The following is a 14473-nucleotide window of genomic DNA, read 5'->3' on the forward strand; positions in this document are numbered from 1 at the left end:
AACTGCTCGAGAAGCAGCCATGCAATCAGAAGTAATAACAATGAATTGTCTCATTCCTGAGGTGCCAGCTAAAAAGAAAAAGAGGCAATTAAGAAACTGGGGGCAACAAAACAGAATGGAAAATGGTTACTCCCAGATGGTAGAGAAATGTTAAATAAACAAACCATGAGGGAAATATTAGCTGTTCTGCATCAAGGTAGCCATTGGGGAACACAAGCCATGTGTGACCTGGTGCTACGAAAATATGGGTGCATTGGAATTTATACAATAGCTAAGCAAATTTGTGAAGGATGTATGGTTTGTAGAAAGATCAACAAAAAGGTGCTAAAAAGGCAAGCAACAGGGGGACGAGCTCTAGCTTTAAGACCTTTTCAGAGTATTCAAGTACCAAAGATAGGCAGAGCTAAATATTTACTGGTTCTAGCAGATCATCTAACAGGGTGGGTAGAAGCATTTCCTCTCAATACGGCTACTGCAGCAACAGTGGCAAGGGTAATCCTGGAACAGATTATTCCCAGATATGGGATAGTGGAAAATATTGATTCAGATCAGGGAAGTCACTTTACCTCCAAAGTGTTGCAGGAGTTAATGAACAGCCTGGGTAAACTAAATTGCCTTGGACTAAGTGTCAAAGACATAAGGGTGTCACCTTATGAAATGTTGTTTGGACTACCATATTTAGGCAAAAGTGATGGACTTCCACAGTTTGAAACTAAAGATGTTTTTCTGAAGAACTGTATACTCGGGTTGTGGTCTTCTTTGTCCTTCCTTAGGCACCAAGGGTTCTTGGCGCAGACTCCGCCCTTGGAATCTGCAGTGCATTGATGCCAGCCTGGAGACTGGGTCCTGGTTAAATCTTGGAAAGAAGCCAAACTCCAACCAACCTGGGAAGGACCACTTCAAGTTCTGTTGACTACAGAGACTGCCGTCCGGACAGCTGAGAAAGGGTGGACTCATTATACCCGACTCAGAGGACCAGTAGAGGCTCCACCTGAGAAGGAACAGTGGCAGGCCTACCCAGCTGAAAACCCCTTGTGCCTTAAACTGAAGAAGCACTAGAATTGATCCATGCTAACTGATGAAGTAGAGTTTGTAGTAATTCTGGTTACTGCAGTTATTGGGTTAATGTTTATCTGTTGTGTGGAAAAACATCGGTTCTGTGGGCATAAAAGGAGAAGAGAACCTTTTAGTGAAAATGAGGGGGATCATCATAATAGTGAGTTGTTGTCTGTGGATCCAAAAGTAGTAACCTTGACAGAGGTCAGGGATATAAAGCAAACCCTTTAAATTTAAACTGGATATGGAGAGACAAATGCCTGGGTAGAATGGGTCAAATATACAGTGTATGCTTGTGCCTCAGGGAGGCCTATGGCACAGATAGTTCCTTTTCCATTGGGGTGGAGCAAAGACCCACAGGGAATGAAATGCATGATTGCTTTATATCAAGACACAACTGCATGGGGTGATGAGGCTTGCAAGTCTCTATCGCTGCTTTTTCCTGCTGTATAGATCAAAGACCTCAGTGTGCCTCCTGCTTTCTCTGTAGTGCCCGGTAACCATGCAGCTTGTCTCTCACGACAAGATGTGAATGCTGCCAGGTATCTCGGAGCTTTGGAGAAGTGTATTGAGTCACTGAATGTGACTGGTGACAAAGCAGGAAGCTACTCAGCTATGAGTGTCCCCAGGGCAGATCTGTGGTGGTATTGTGGAGGAAAAATTCTAAGGTCTGTGCTCCCTTACAATTGGAAGGGTACGTGTGCTCTTATTCGATTGGCCATTCCATTCACCCTGGCATATGTAAAAGAGCCTCATGTTGAGATAGAGAGAATAAAAAGAGGTCTAGGGATATCATTTGATGATAAGATTTATATTGATGTTATTGGGATTCCTAGGGGAGTTCCTGATGAACACAAAGCTAGAAATCAGATAGCTGCAGGATTTGAGTCCTTCCTGTTCTGGTGGGTAACAGTCAACAAAAATGTGGATACGAGGGATGCAGTCAAAGGAATTGCAGAACAACTGGATGCCACCAGCAGGATGGCATGGGAAAATAGAATAGCATTAGACATGATACTGGCAGAAAAGGGGGGTGTATGTGTAATGCTGGGGAATAAGTGCTGTACTTTTATTCCAAATAATACTGCCCCTGATGGTACAATAACTAAGGCATTGCAAGGACTCACTACTCTGGCAGATGAATTAGCAGAAAATTTGGGAATAGATAGCTCGCCCACTGGATGGTTAGAGTCCTGGTTTGGGAAATGGAAGGGGATGATAATTTCCATTTAACATTCTTAATTATAATGCAATAGGATGTTGTATAAGGCCTTGTTTAATGTCTCATTGAAACTGTTTTATCAAAGCAAATGCCTCTAAAGCCACCTTTATACGCTGACACAATGTTATTATTAGATGAGCAAAATCTAGAAGAAAGATGTGAAATCATGTTGTCTGAACTAGAGGCATCTTACAAAAACAACCTGAGATAATGCAAAAAGCAACAGTAGGGTAAATAAAAGAAGGGGGAATTGTTAGAAATGAAATGTAGTGTTGATTTTGCATTCTAGTGTTAGAAACGTAGTGTTGGTTTGGTTCACATATATATATATTCTAGTGTTAGGAACATATAGTTTGTTTGAGCACATATATATATTTTAGTGTTAGGAATATAATAGTTTGCTTGAGATAAGTGAGATATCTGCACATTCCAATTATATCAAGAGTGGTTTACGGCCCAAGAAACTGAGGGACTTAATTGGGCTCCATCTGGGGGATCTGAACATGGAGAAGGATTTATGGCCCAAGATAAGGCCAAACAAAGCCACTTCTATGCTGCTCTTCAGGGCAGGATGACACCAGTAGATTGTTAATTGGGAAGGCAGCCAAGGGGGCAAGAAAGGTCAAAATTTGACCTTAAAAGGTAAAAAGTAACCTGCTAGAATGGAATGTGTAAACAGGGTCGGGAAACTTATAGGATAATTTGAAGCGTCGGATGGGCTGTAAACCCTGGAGTACCCAGCCAGTGGGGAAACAGGGGAGGGAACTTTGCGTCGGGAATAGGGAATATAAACCGTTATTCACCTTGCTATGGGTGTGCCTACTTGCTTAGGTCACCCATTCTTGCAAGAATGTAAATAAACTGTGCTTCGCTGAAGGATCTGTGTGGGCCTGCTCATTGGCGCGACAGATGTTTCTCACACTAAGTCACACTCCCACACTAAAACATGTGGCCAAATATCCCTGAAGGTTCAAAAGCCTCTCAAATTTGTCATGAATTAACAAAAATCTACAGCTACAAGAACTCTAATTTTTCTGACCCCCTCTGTCATTCCAGTCACAACATTCTATTAAATAATTCCTGCACCAAACCTACCAATTTGAGGGCAGAATGACAGCACCCATTTTAGTAACACATTCTATCATAGAGGGAAGGAGTGGTGGTAATTATAAAAGAGTAAAATTAACCTCTATTCTTACTCTTAAATTCCTACATCCCAAGTAAAGCTCAGTACTCAAACACAGTGTTTTCTGGAATACAAGCAGAAATAATTAATTTGATTAGCAAAATACCATGAAGAAAGGAAGAAGGCTGGGTAAATCACACCTTATATTACTAAAAGGCTCAACTTTTCCCTTATATGCACAGGTATTTTCAGTTCAAGAAGTGAAAATTCAAATGCTAATTCTGCTTCTTGCAGGAGGCAGGTATTTCTTTAAAGGTTTTGTTTGCCCTCACCACTGAGATTCCTGCTGCTCGAAGGACAGCTGTGCTGGAATTATAAAATGAGGAGAACAAATTGAGCTTGGAACAAGAAAATCAATGGAATGTGGAGCTTAAAATAATAATAAAAAAAAAGACTAATCAATAACGTACACAACACAGACCGAGCCGTGACTTTACAGCTTAAGAATACACTGCATATCAGTACCAGTGTTACTGGTTTGACTTTATCTCCTTTCAGTGGCCCAAAAGAGACTTTTAAAACCTCAAATCCAGCAGTTGTTTTCAAAAGCACTATTTTACACAAACTATCTGAAAATCTATTATGAATTATAGCATTGGGAACTCTGGTCAAGATGAAAATCTTCTATGATTGTTGATTAATTTCTCCCCCCTCTTTTGAATACTCAGTGTACCTACCTAAAACTCAATTTATAGTCATTCATTCCATTACTACCACAACTAAAAGGAGCAGCTGGGTTGGATATGACAAGTCACATTAAACCTAGCACAATTTAATAATCTAAGTAGCTACAGTTATCTCTTTTTGGAAGGGATATTAAGATTACTGTTACACACAGTTAAGATTTTCCCCCTATTTCACCCTCAGACATAAATAAAACCTGTCCAATGGCCAAAGAAATGTTTCAAAAAGAAAAATTCAGCTACCTTATAAACTTCAGAAAGATGCTCAGATGTTCATTTTTTTCAATATTAGTATACTTTCCTATATTTCAAAGGCTATGCAATTATTTTGGCACTTCCCACAATTGGTCATGATGCACATATTTTTTAAACAAAGCTATTTGCCTCTGCTTTAACTGGTCTCCACTACTAGAAACCTATCTAGAGCTTAAAAAAAAAATGCACATTGATCAGAAGGCCAAATCTGTTTTATGCATCCACCTAATTTTACATCACACTACACATCATGATTTCTCTCTCTTACCTACAGGGTCTACTGCAAATGAAATTCCACTTGCCAAAATGTGCATTGACTATCAGGTTCAATAGGTTTTCCACTGCAGAGAACAGACTTGGAGGAAATCTCATTATCATCTCCAACAGTCCACCTTGGTAACAGCTCAGCAGCCACCAAACAGGATTTTTAACTCTTACTATCCTCTCCAAACAAAAGGGCAGGGCTACTTATACTCACAAGGCTCAACCTCGTGCCCAACTGTCAGTCACAAGGATGAGGAAAACACCCTGGGATCCTCCTCTTCATCTGATAAAACCACCAGAGCCATCTAACTTCAGTATTAATTTGCCATAAATACTTTTCTACTGAATTTCTCACTAAATACTAAGCCATAGATGCTGTGCTAGTCCAATTTCAGCTGGGGACTGGAAGAAGAGGAGCTAATGGTCACTTCAGCCAGGTGAGAGGCTTGAGCAGGGACCAACATCCCCAGGGTCATCCAGGGGCTTCTCCTGATACAGCAGCAACGTGAGAAGAGAAAATCAAGAGCAGAACAAGGCCTGCCCGAACTCCTGGCCACCTGAAGGGCAATGGTGATTTCTAACTCCCCCAGCTGGAGCAACCTCAACGGTTTGCACCTGAGAACAGACAAAGTGGGGGATTCCACAACTCAAAGGCCCGTGTTAGGAAACTTGATCACCCAGGAGCTTGTTTCCTCTTCCCTGCACTCCCAAAGTGCTCAATGCAGGAGATATTAAACGATCTACTTACTTCTTCAAATACCTCACATGATTATAACTGCAGCCCAGTGTGTTATCCCGGGGTACAGGCCATGACAGAAATCAGATTACAGCCTCGCAAACCCTTTCCACTCAGATCAGAAAAACACACCACAATAATAAATGCTCGGCACAAAAGCATAGAAGATAAAACCTGATTCCAAATTCTCTTTTAAACCAAGATACTTCCCGCTCTTGGCAAACGTTCTCCTTCAGAAGGATGAAAACAAACCGACAAGAGGGTAAGCAGACCCGTTACATCGCAAAAAACAACCACTCAGAGCTCTAAAAAGCGTTCGGTTGGCAAAAGCTGAGAGGAGCAAAGGTTATTTTAAAACCCTTTCACTAATAAGACACGCCGTTCGGGGCAGGGAAGCAGAAACGGAAGTGTTTGCGGCTCCGAGTGGGTGTTCCGAGGGGCAGCGGCACAGCCCGCCCTGCACACCCGGCGGGGAGGCCCGGGGGCTCCTCAGGCCACGGTGCCCGGGAGCGGTCACCCGGCCCCGGCAGCGCTCCCGGCTGAGCTCCAGCACAAGCGCAGCCCTCTGTCGCGATAGAAGGCCGAGCAGCGGTGGGTATCGGGACAAGGAGAAAACCAGGATGCCCTGCCCTCCCTCCCCAGCGCTGACGCGTACAGATAGGGACCCGCCACCGGCCGGCACCCGCTCCCCTCCGCCTCCCCGCCAGCCCCCCGCGCCGGGGCGGGCCCGACGGGATGGGGAGGCCCCGCTTACCGGCTCAGCGGCGCCCGTCCACAGCGCTGCGCAGCAGGAGGCGGCCGAGATCGCGGGGCGGGGCGGGCCGGCCCGCCGCCGTACACAGCTCCCGCGGATCCCGGCGGCACCGGGGCCGCCCGACCTGCTGCTCCCCTTGGAACCAAAGCTCGACTCCGCTCCGGGCCGCCCCCACCGTCCCCCCGTCCCGGTCCCGGTCCCGCTGCCCCCCGGCCGCCACCGCCGCTTCCCTCCACGTCCCCAGCCCGTCCCGCCGCGCATGCGCGCAGCCCCGCGCGGGGAGGGGGGGGGGGGGGGGGGGGGGGGGGGGGGGGGGGGGGGGGGGAATAACAGCTCTGCCGCGGGGCACGCCGGGAAGTGTAGTCGGCCTCCAGAGGTCCCGCCGTCCCGCTGGAATGGGGCTCCTAGCGGCGGCCGCCATCACAGGATCACAGAATCCTAGGCGTTGGAAGGGACCTGGAAAGATCACCCAGTCCAACCCCCCTGCCAGAGCAGGGTCACCCAGAGCACATCACGCAGGAACGTGTCAAGGTGGGTTTGAATGTCTCCAGCCAAGGAGACTCCCCAGCCTCTCTGGGCAGCCTGTCCCAGGGCTCTGTCACTCTCACAGGAAAGAAGTTCCTCCTGATATTCACATGGAACCTCCTGTGTTCCAGTTTGCACCCACTGCCCCTTGTCCTGTCACTGGACACCACTGAACAAAGCCTGGCTCTGTCCTCCTGACACTGCCCTGAACGTGTCTGTAACCATGGATGAGGTCACCCCTCAGTCTCCTCCAAGCTCAAGAGACCCAGCTCCCTCAGCCTTTCCTCATCATGGATGTGAGAAACGTCTGTCGTGCCAATGAGCAGGCCCACACAGATCCTTCAGCGAAGCACAGTTTATTTACATTCTTGCAAGAATGGGTGACCTAAGCAAGTAGGCACACCCATAGCAAGGTGAATAACGGTTTATATTCCCTATTCCCGACGCAAAGTTCCCTCCCCTGTTTCCCCACTGGCTGGGTACTCCAGGGTTTACAGCCCATCCGACGCTTCAAATTATCCTATAAGTTTCCCGACCCTGTTTACACATTCCATTCTAGCAGGTTACTTTTTACCTTTTAAGGTCAAATTTTGACCTTTCTTGCCCCCTTGGCTGTCTTCCCAATTAACAATCTACTGGTGTCATCCTGCCCTGAGGAGCAACATAGAAGTGGCTTTGTTCGGTCTTATCTTAGGCCATAAATCCTTCTTCCTCAGATGGAGCCCAATCCACTCCCTCAGTTTCTTGGGCTGTAAACCACTCCCGGTGTTCTTGGAATGTGCAGATATCTCACTTATCTCAAACAAACTATTATATTCCTAACACTAGGATATATATATATATATATATATAAAAAAAAAAACCAAACCTGACACTATGTTTCTAACACTAGAATGCAAAATCACTACATTTAATTTCTAACAATTCCCCCTTCTTTTATTTACCCTACTGTTGCTTTTTGCATTATCTCAAGTTGTTCTGTAAGATGCCTCTAGTTCGGACAACATGATTTCACATCTCTCTTCAGGGGAGAGACAGTCTGGATTTTGCTCATCTAATAATGATAGCATTGTCTCAGCGTATGAAGGTGGCTGTAGAGACATTTGCTTTGATAAAGCAGTTTCAATGAGACGTTGAACAAGACCTCGTACGCATGGGATTATGCAGCATCCTATTGCAATCAATACTCCTGTCATTATAATTAAGGATGTTAAAATGGAAATTATCATCCCCTTCCATTTCCCAAACCAGGACTCTAACCATCCAGTGGGCGAGCTATCTATTCCCAAATTTTCTGCTAATTCATCTGCCAGAGTAGTGAGTCCTTGCAGTGCCTTAGTTATTGTACCATCAGGGGCAGTATTATTTGGAATAAAAGTCAGTGGTTCCAGTTCAGGACAAGGCTGTGAAGGTGATGGTGGTTCATCTGGAAGAAGCTATTTGGAGAATAGTAAACAAGCATCTCCTTACTAATCAAAATGAGTAGATTTTGATCACCACAACAGCAACCTATTAGTTACTGATTAGAAAATGTGTCCCCTGTTCCTGAGGTGGCACTGAGAAAATCCATATGCTGCACATCTCACTCTCATTTCTAGAAATTAGGTTTTCATGTTTCTCTCACCTTCTTTTCAGAACCCTTTATTAAAAATCCACCAACTAACTGGGCAAAGACAAAGGTGATTTCTAGCATCTCCTGCTGAGCAGGCCACACTGGCCTCGTTCATGTCTGATTTCTTCTGCTTGAGATGTGCTGCCTAACTAAGAAGGTCTTGACAAATACCTGCTTCAGCTGGGAGCAGAACAACTTTCCTGTAGGTGGCATGTGAAGTGAGCAGATTGTCCTCTTCAGAACTAGGCTTTTATTGACAACTAACTCCCCCATAAAATGGTGTGGAAAAGGAACTGGAGCAGAAAACCAAGTATCATCACTGTTAGAAATGAAATGTAGTGTTGATTTTGCATTCTAGTGTTAGAAACATAGTGTTGGGTTTGGTTCACGTATATATATATATATATTTTAGTGTTAGGAATATATAGTTTGTTTGAGCACATTATATATATACTTTAGTGTTAGGAATATAATAGTTTGCTTGAGATAAGTGAGATATCTGCACATTCCAATTATATCAAGAGTGGTTTACGGCCCAAGAAACTGAGGGACTTAATTGGGCTCCATCTGGGGGATCTGAACATGGAGAAGGATTTATGGCCCAAGATAAGGCCGAACAAAGCCACTTCTATGTTGCTCCTAGGAGCAGGATGGCACCAGCAGGTATAGATCATCTTGTTAATTGGGAAGACAGCCAAGGGGGCTTGTTTCTCACAATCACCATTTTTTTCAGCTGCTGTTTGTCTTCCCTGTGAAGAGCTTTCTTTGCCTGCAGTAAATCTTATCAAGATTAATCACTTCTGCTACATGCAAGGCTCCTCAGGCTTCAGTGGCACCCATCAGGTCCCTACTAATGGCACTCCTGCTTTGTTCAGGCTCTTGCTACAGAAGAGGAAGGCCCTAGAGCAAGTTACTGGCCAGGAGGACCAAAAAAAGAGGCTTTGTTTATTCATCCAGCAGAGATAATGGTGGACAAGTCAGATAATTTCTGTTGAGAGCCACCTAAAGATGTGGGTTTTCTTTATTTTTCTTCTTTTGACCACTTTATGATTGTGTTGCATTTTTTGACTGCTGTCCCAAAGCACATCTGTCTAAAAATACTGAGCTTTAAGGAAATACTCTTAGTACCTGGTGAGTGGTTACTGTGCTGCTGCAAAAAATAGATTAAAGGTCTGTAGATACAGCAGAGACTCATGACCCCAGAGAGGAGCCATCAAACTTGATTGGGTCTGAAAAACAGTGGATGGAGGAGAAACAGAGTGTCTGACCGATATCTAGGCAGCTGTGAAAAATGGTATTTGCCCTCAGGTTGCAAAGAGAAACCCATTTATGGTCAACAAGGTTCTCTAAAAGAGCTCATTTGTTGTGTTTTTCACAGAAACAGCTTGTCTGTCTCCTACGTTCGTTGAGGTTTTTTTTCGAGATGTTTGGGTGTGTCTGACCACTCTCAGTGTGGAGAAGAGGCATGGGTGAAGGGAACTGTAGAATGGAGTGGTTGCCAGATATGTAGTAGAAGGGAGGAAAATTACAAATCAGTACACTGAAAAATAAAATGAGCTGAAACAGTGTTTGCTGTATAATTCATTAACTTAAAACTGATAGGAAACACATTGAATTTGTGGTTATGAAGGGTGCATTTATTCTGTCTTGTAATCTTCCCTGTTGCTTGGATCTGAGTGACTGGTGTGAAAGAGGAGGTGAATAGTAGTAGTTGGATTGCATTTGAGGATTGCCAGGCATGAAGTTATAGAATCATAGGGATTGGAATGGACCTCTGGAGATCATCAAGTCCAACCCCCTGCTGCAGCAGGAACACCCAGGGCAGGTCACACAGGAATGTGTCCAGATGGGTCTGGAAAGTCTCCAGAGAAGGAGACTCCACAGCTTCTCTGGGCAGCCTGTCCCAGGGCTCTGTCACCCTCACAGGAAAGAGGTTTCTCCTCCTGTTGAGGTGGAGCTTCCTGTGTTGTCACTTGGTGCCGTTTCCCCTCGTCCTGTCACAGGCACCACTGAACAGAGACTGGCCCATTCTTGACACCCACCCTGCAGAGATTGATAGACATTCATCAGGTCCCCTCTCAGCCTTCTCCTCTCCAGACTGGACAGCCCCAGGTCTCTCAGCCTTTCCTCATCAGGCAGATGTTCCAGTCCCTTCATCATCCTTGTAGCCTCCCTTGGACTCTTCCCAGCACATCCCTGTCCCTCTGCAACTGGGGAGCCCAGAACTGGACACAATCCTCCAGATGTGGTCTCACCAGGGCAGAGCAGAGGGGGAGGAGAACCTCCCTTGACCTGCTGGCCACACTGGTCTTAGAGCATCCCAGGATACTGTTGGCTCTCTTGTCACAAGGGCACATTGCTGTCCCATGTGTGAGAAACGTTTGTCGCGCCAATGAGCAGGCCCACACAGATCCTTCAGCGAAGCACAGTTTATTTACATTCTTGCAAGAATGGGTGACCTAAGCAAGTAGGCACACCCATAGCAAGGTGAATAACGGTTTATATTCCCTATTCCCGACGCAAAGTTCCCTCCCCTGTTTCCCCACTGGCTGGGTACTCCAGGGTTTACAGCCCATCCGACGCTTCAAATTATCCTATAAGTTTCCCGACCCTGTTTACACATTCCATTCTAGCAGGTTACTTTTTACCTTTTAAGGTCAAATTTTGACCTTTCTTGCCCCCTTGGCTGCCTTCCCAATTAACAATCTACTGGTGTCATCCTGCCCTGAAGAGCAGCATAGAAGTGGCTTTGTTTGGCCTTATCTTGGGCCATAAATCCTTCTCCATGTTCAGATCCCCCAGATGGAGCCCAATTAAGTCCCTCAGTTTCTTGGGCCGTAAACCACTCTTGATATAATTGGAATGTGCAGATATCTCACTTATCTCAAGCAAACTATTATATTCCTAACACTAAAATATATATATGTGCTCAAACAAACTATATGTTCCTAACACTAGAATATATATATATGTGAACCAAACCAACACTACGTTTCTAACACTAGAATGCAAAATCAACACTACATTTCATTTCTAACAATTCCCCCTTCTTTTATTTACCCTACTGTTGCTTTTTGCATTATCTCAGGTTGTTTTTGTAAGATGCCTCTAGTTCAGACAACATGATTTCACATCTTTCTTCTAGATTTTGCTCATCTAATAATAACATTGTGTCAGCGTATAAAGGTGGCTTTAGAGGCATTTGCTTTGATAAAACAGTTTCAATGAGACATTAAACAAGGCCTTATACAACATCCTATTGCATTATAATTAAGAATGTTAAATGGAAATTATCATCCCCTTCCATTTCCCAAACCAGGACTCTAACCATCCAGTGGGCGAGCTATCTATTCCCAAATTTTCTGCTAATTCATCTGCCAGAGTAGTGAGTCCTTGCAATGCCTTAGTTATTGTACCATCAGGGGCAGTATTATTTGGAATAAAAGTACAGCACTTATTCCCCAGCATTACACATACACCCCCCTTTTCTGCCAGTATCATGTCTAATGCTATTCTATTTTCCCATGCCATCCTGCTGGTGGCATCCAGTTGTTCTGCAATTCCTTTGACTGCATCCCTCGTATCCACATTTTTGTTGACTGTTACCCACCAGAACAGGAAGGACTCAAATCCTGCAGCTATCTGATTTCTAGCTTTGTGTTCATCAGGAACTCCCCTAGGAATCCCAATAACATCAATATAAATCTTATCATCAAATGATATCCCTAGACCTCTTTTTATTCTCTCTATCTCAACATGAGGCTCTTTTACATATGCCAGGGTGAATGGAATGGCCAATCGAATAAGAGCACACGTACCCTTCCAATTGTAAGGGAGCACAGACCTTAGAATTTTTCCTCCACAATACCACCACAGATCTGCCCTGGGGACACTCATAGCTGAGTAGCTTCCTGCTTTGTCACCAGTCACATTCAGTGACTCAATACACTTCTCCAAAGCTCCGAGATACCTGGCAGCATTCACATCTTGTCGTGAGAGACAAGCTGCATGGTTACCGGGCACTACAGAGAAAGCAGGAGGCACACTGAGGTCTTTGATCTATACAGCAGGAAAAAGCAGCGATAGAGACTTGCAAGCCTCATCACCCCATGCAGTTGTGTCTTGATATAAAGCAATCATGCATTTCATTCCCTGTGGGTCTTTGCTCCACCCCAATGGAAAAGGAACTATCTGTGCCATAGGCCTCCCTGAGGCACAAGCATACACTGTATATTTGACCCATTCTACCCAGGCATTTGTCTCTCCATATCCAGTTTAAATTTAAAGGGTTTGCTTTATATCCCTGACCTCTGTCAAGGTTACTACTTTTGGATCCACAGACAACAACTCACTATTATGATGATCCCCCTCATTTTCACTAAAAGGTTCTCTTCTCCTTTTATGCCCACAGAACCGATGTTTTTCCACACAACAGATAAACATTAACCCAATAACTGCAGTAACCAGAATTACTACAAACTCTACTTCATCAGTTAGCATGGATCAATTCTAGTGCTTCTTCAGTTTAAGGCACAAGGGGTTTTCAGCTGGGTAGGCCTGCCACTGTTCCTTCTCAGGTGGAGCCTCTACTGGTCCTCTGAGTCGGGTATAATGAGTCCACCCTTTCTCAGCTGTCCGGACGGCAGTCTCTGTAGTCAACAGAACTTGAAGTGGTCCTTCCCAGGTTGGTTGGAGTTTGGCTTCTTTCCAAGATTTAACCAGGACCCAGTCTCCAGGCTGGCATCAATGCACTGCAGATTCCAAGGGCGGAGTCTGCGCCAAGAACCCTTGGTGCCTAAGGAAGGACAAAGAAGACCACAACCCGAGTATACAGTTCTTCAGAAAAACATCTTTAGTTTCAAACTGTGGAAGTCCATCACTTTTGCCTAAATATGGTAGTCCAAACAACATTTCATAAGGTGACACCCTTATGTCTTTGACACTTAGTCCAAGGCAATTTAGTTTACCCAGGCTGTTCATTAACTCCTGCAACACTTTGGAGGTAAAGTGACTTCCCTGATCTGAATCAATATTTTCCACTATCCCATATCTGGGAATAATCTGTTCCAGGATTACCCTTGCCACTGTTGCTGCAGTAGCCGTATTGAGAGGAAATGCTTCTACCCACCCTGTTAGATGATCTGCTAGAACCAGTAAATATTTAGCTCTGCCTATCTTTGGTACTTGAATACTCTGAAAAGGTCTTAAAGCTAGAGCTCGTCCCCCTGTTGCTTGCCTTTTTAGCACCTTTTTGTTGATCTTTCTACAAACCATACATCCTTCACAAATTTGCTTAGCTATTGTATAAATTCCAATGCACCCATATTTTCGTAGCACCAGGTCACACATGGCTTGTGTTCCCCAATGGCTACCTTGATGCAGAACAGCTAATATTTCCCTCATGGTTTGTTTATTTAACATTTCTCTACCATCTGGGAGTAACCATTTTCCATTCTGTTTTGTTGCCCCCAGTTTCTTAATTGCCTCTTTTTCTTTTTAGCTGGCACCTCAGGAATGAGACAATTCATTGTTATTACTTCTGATTGCATGGCTGCTTCTCGAGCAGTTTCATCTGCCAGCCTGTTCCCTCTAGCTTGTGGTGAGTTTCCTTTCTGATGCCCATTAACATGCACTACTGCTACTTCTTCTGGCAGCATCAGATTCTGCAGCACTTGCTGAATAAGTTCTCCATGGGCCAACTCCTTCCCTTTACTGTTTACCAGTCCTCGCTCCTCCCAGATTTTCCCAAAGGTATGCACTACTCCAAAGGCATATCTGGAATCAGTGTAAATTGTTCCTTCCTTGCCTTCTAGCATCAGTAGTGCTTGGTTGAGAGCATATAACTCACATGTTTGGGCTGACCATCCATTAGGTAATCGCCCCATTTCTTTGACTTCACTGCTTACCCCTTCTACAATAGCATATCCATTGTGCTGATTTCCCTGAATTACTCTTGAAGATCCATCTGTGAACAGCTGAAGTCCCGCATGCAAAGGTATATCCTTAAGATCCAGTCGGACCTTGGTTTGGTATTCTATTAGGTCCAAGCAACTGTGTTCTAATTCTAAGTTTTCATTATCACCTTTCCATAAAAAGGAGGCAGGATTTACTTGATGTGGTGTGCTTACACTTAATTTCTCCCCAAAAGTTAAATTCTTGCTTTCTTCTACCAAAAGAGCA

General features: G+C 44.5%; 1 protein-coding gene across 1 annotated transcript in view; it reads right to left on the reverse strand.

Moving 5' to 3' along the window:
* The window catches only part of DYM (dymeclin), a 196695-nt gene extending 190381 nt beyond the window's left edge, over positions 1-6314 (reverse strand). Inside the window, exon 1 of the mRNA XM_051641698.1 lies at positions 6157-6314. The gene's annotated coding sequence lies outside the window, so the exon portion shown is untranslated. The remainder of the gene's footprint in view (positions 1-6156) is intronic.
* Positions 6315-14473: the final 8159 nt, after the last annotated feature.

The sequence above is a fragment of the Apus apus genome, chromosome W (assembly GCF_020740795.1).
Source record: "Apus apus isolate bApuApu2 chromosome W, bApuApu2.pri.cur, whole genome shotgun sequence".
NCBI classification, from domain to species: Eukaryota; Metazoa; Chordata; class Aves; order Apodiformes; family Apodidae; genus Apus; species Apus apus.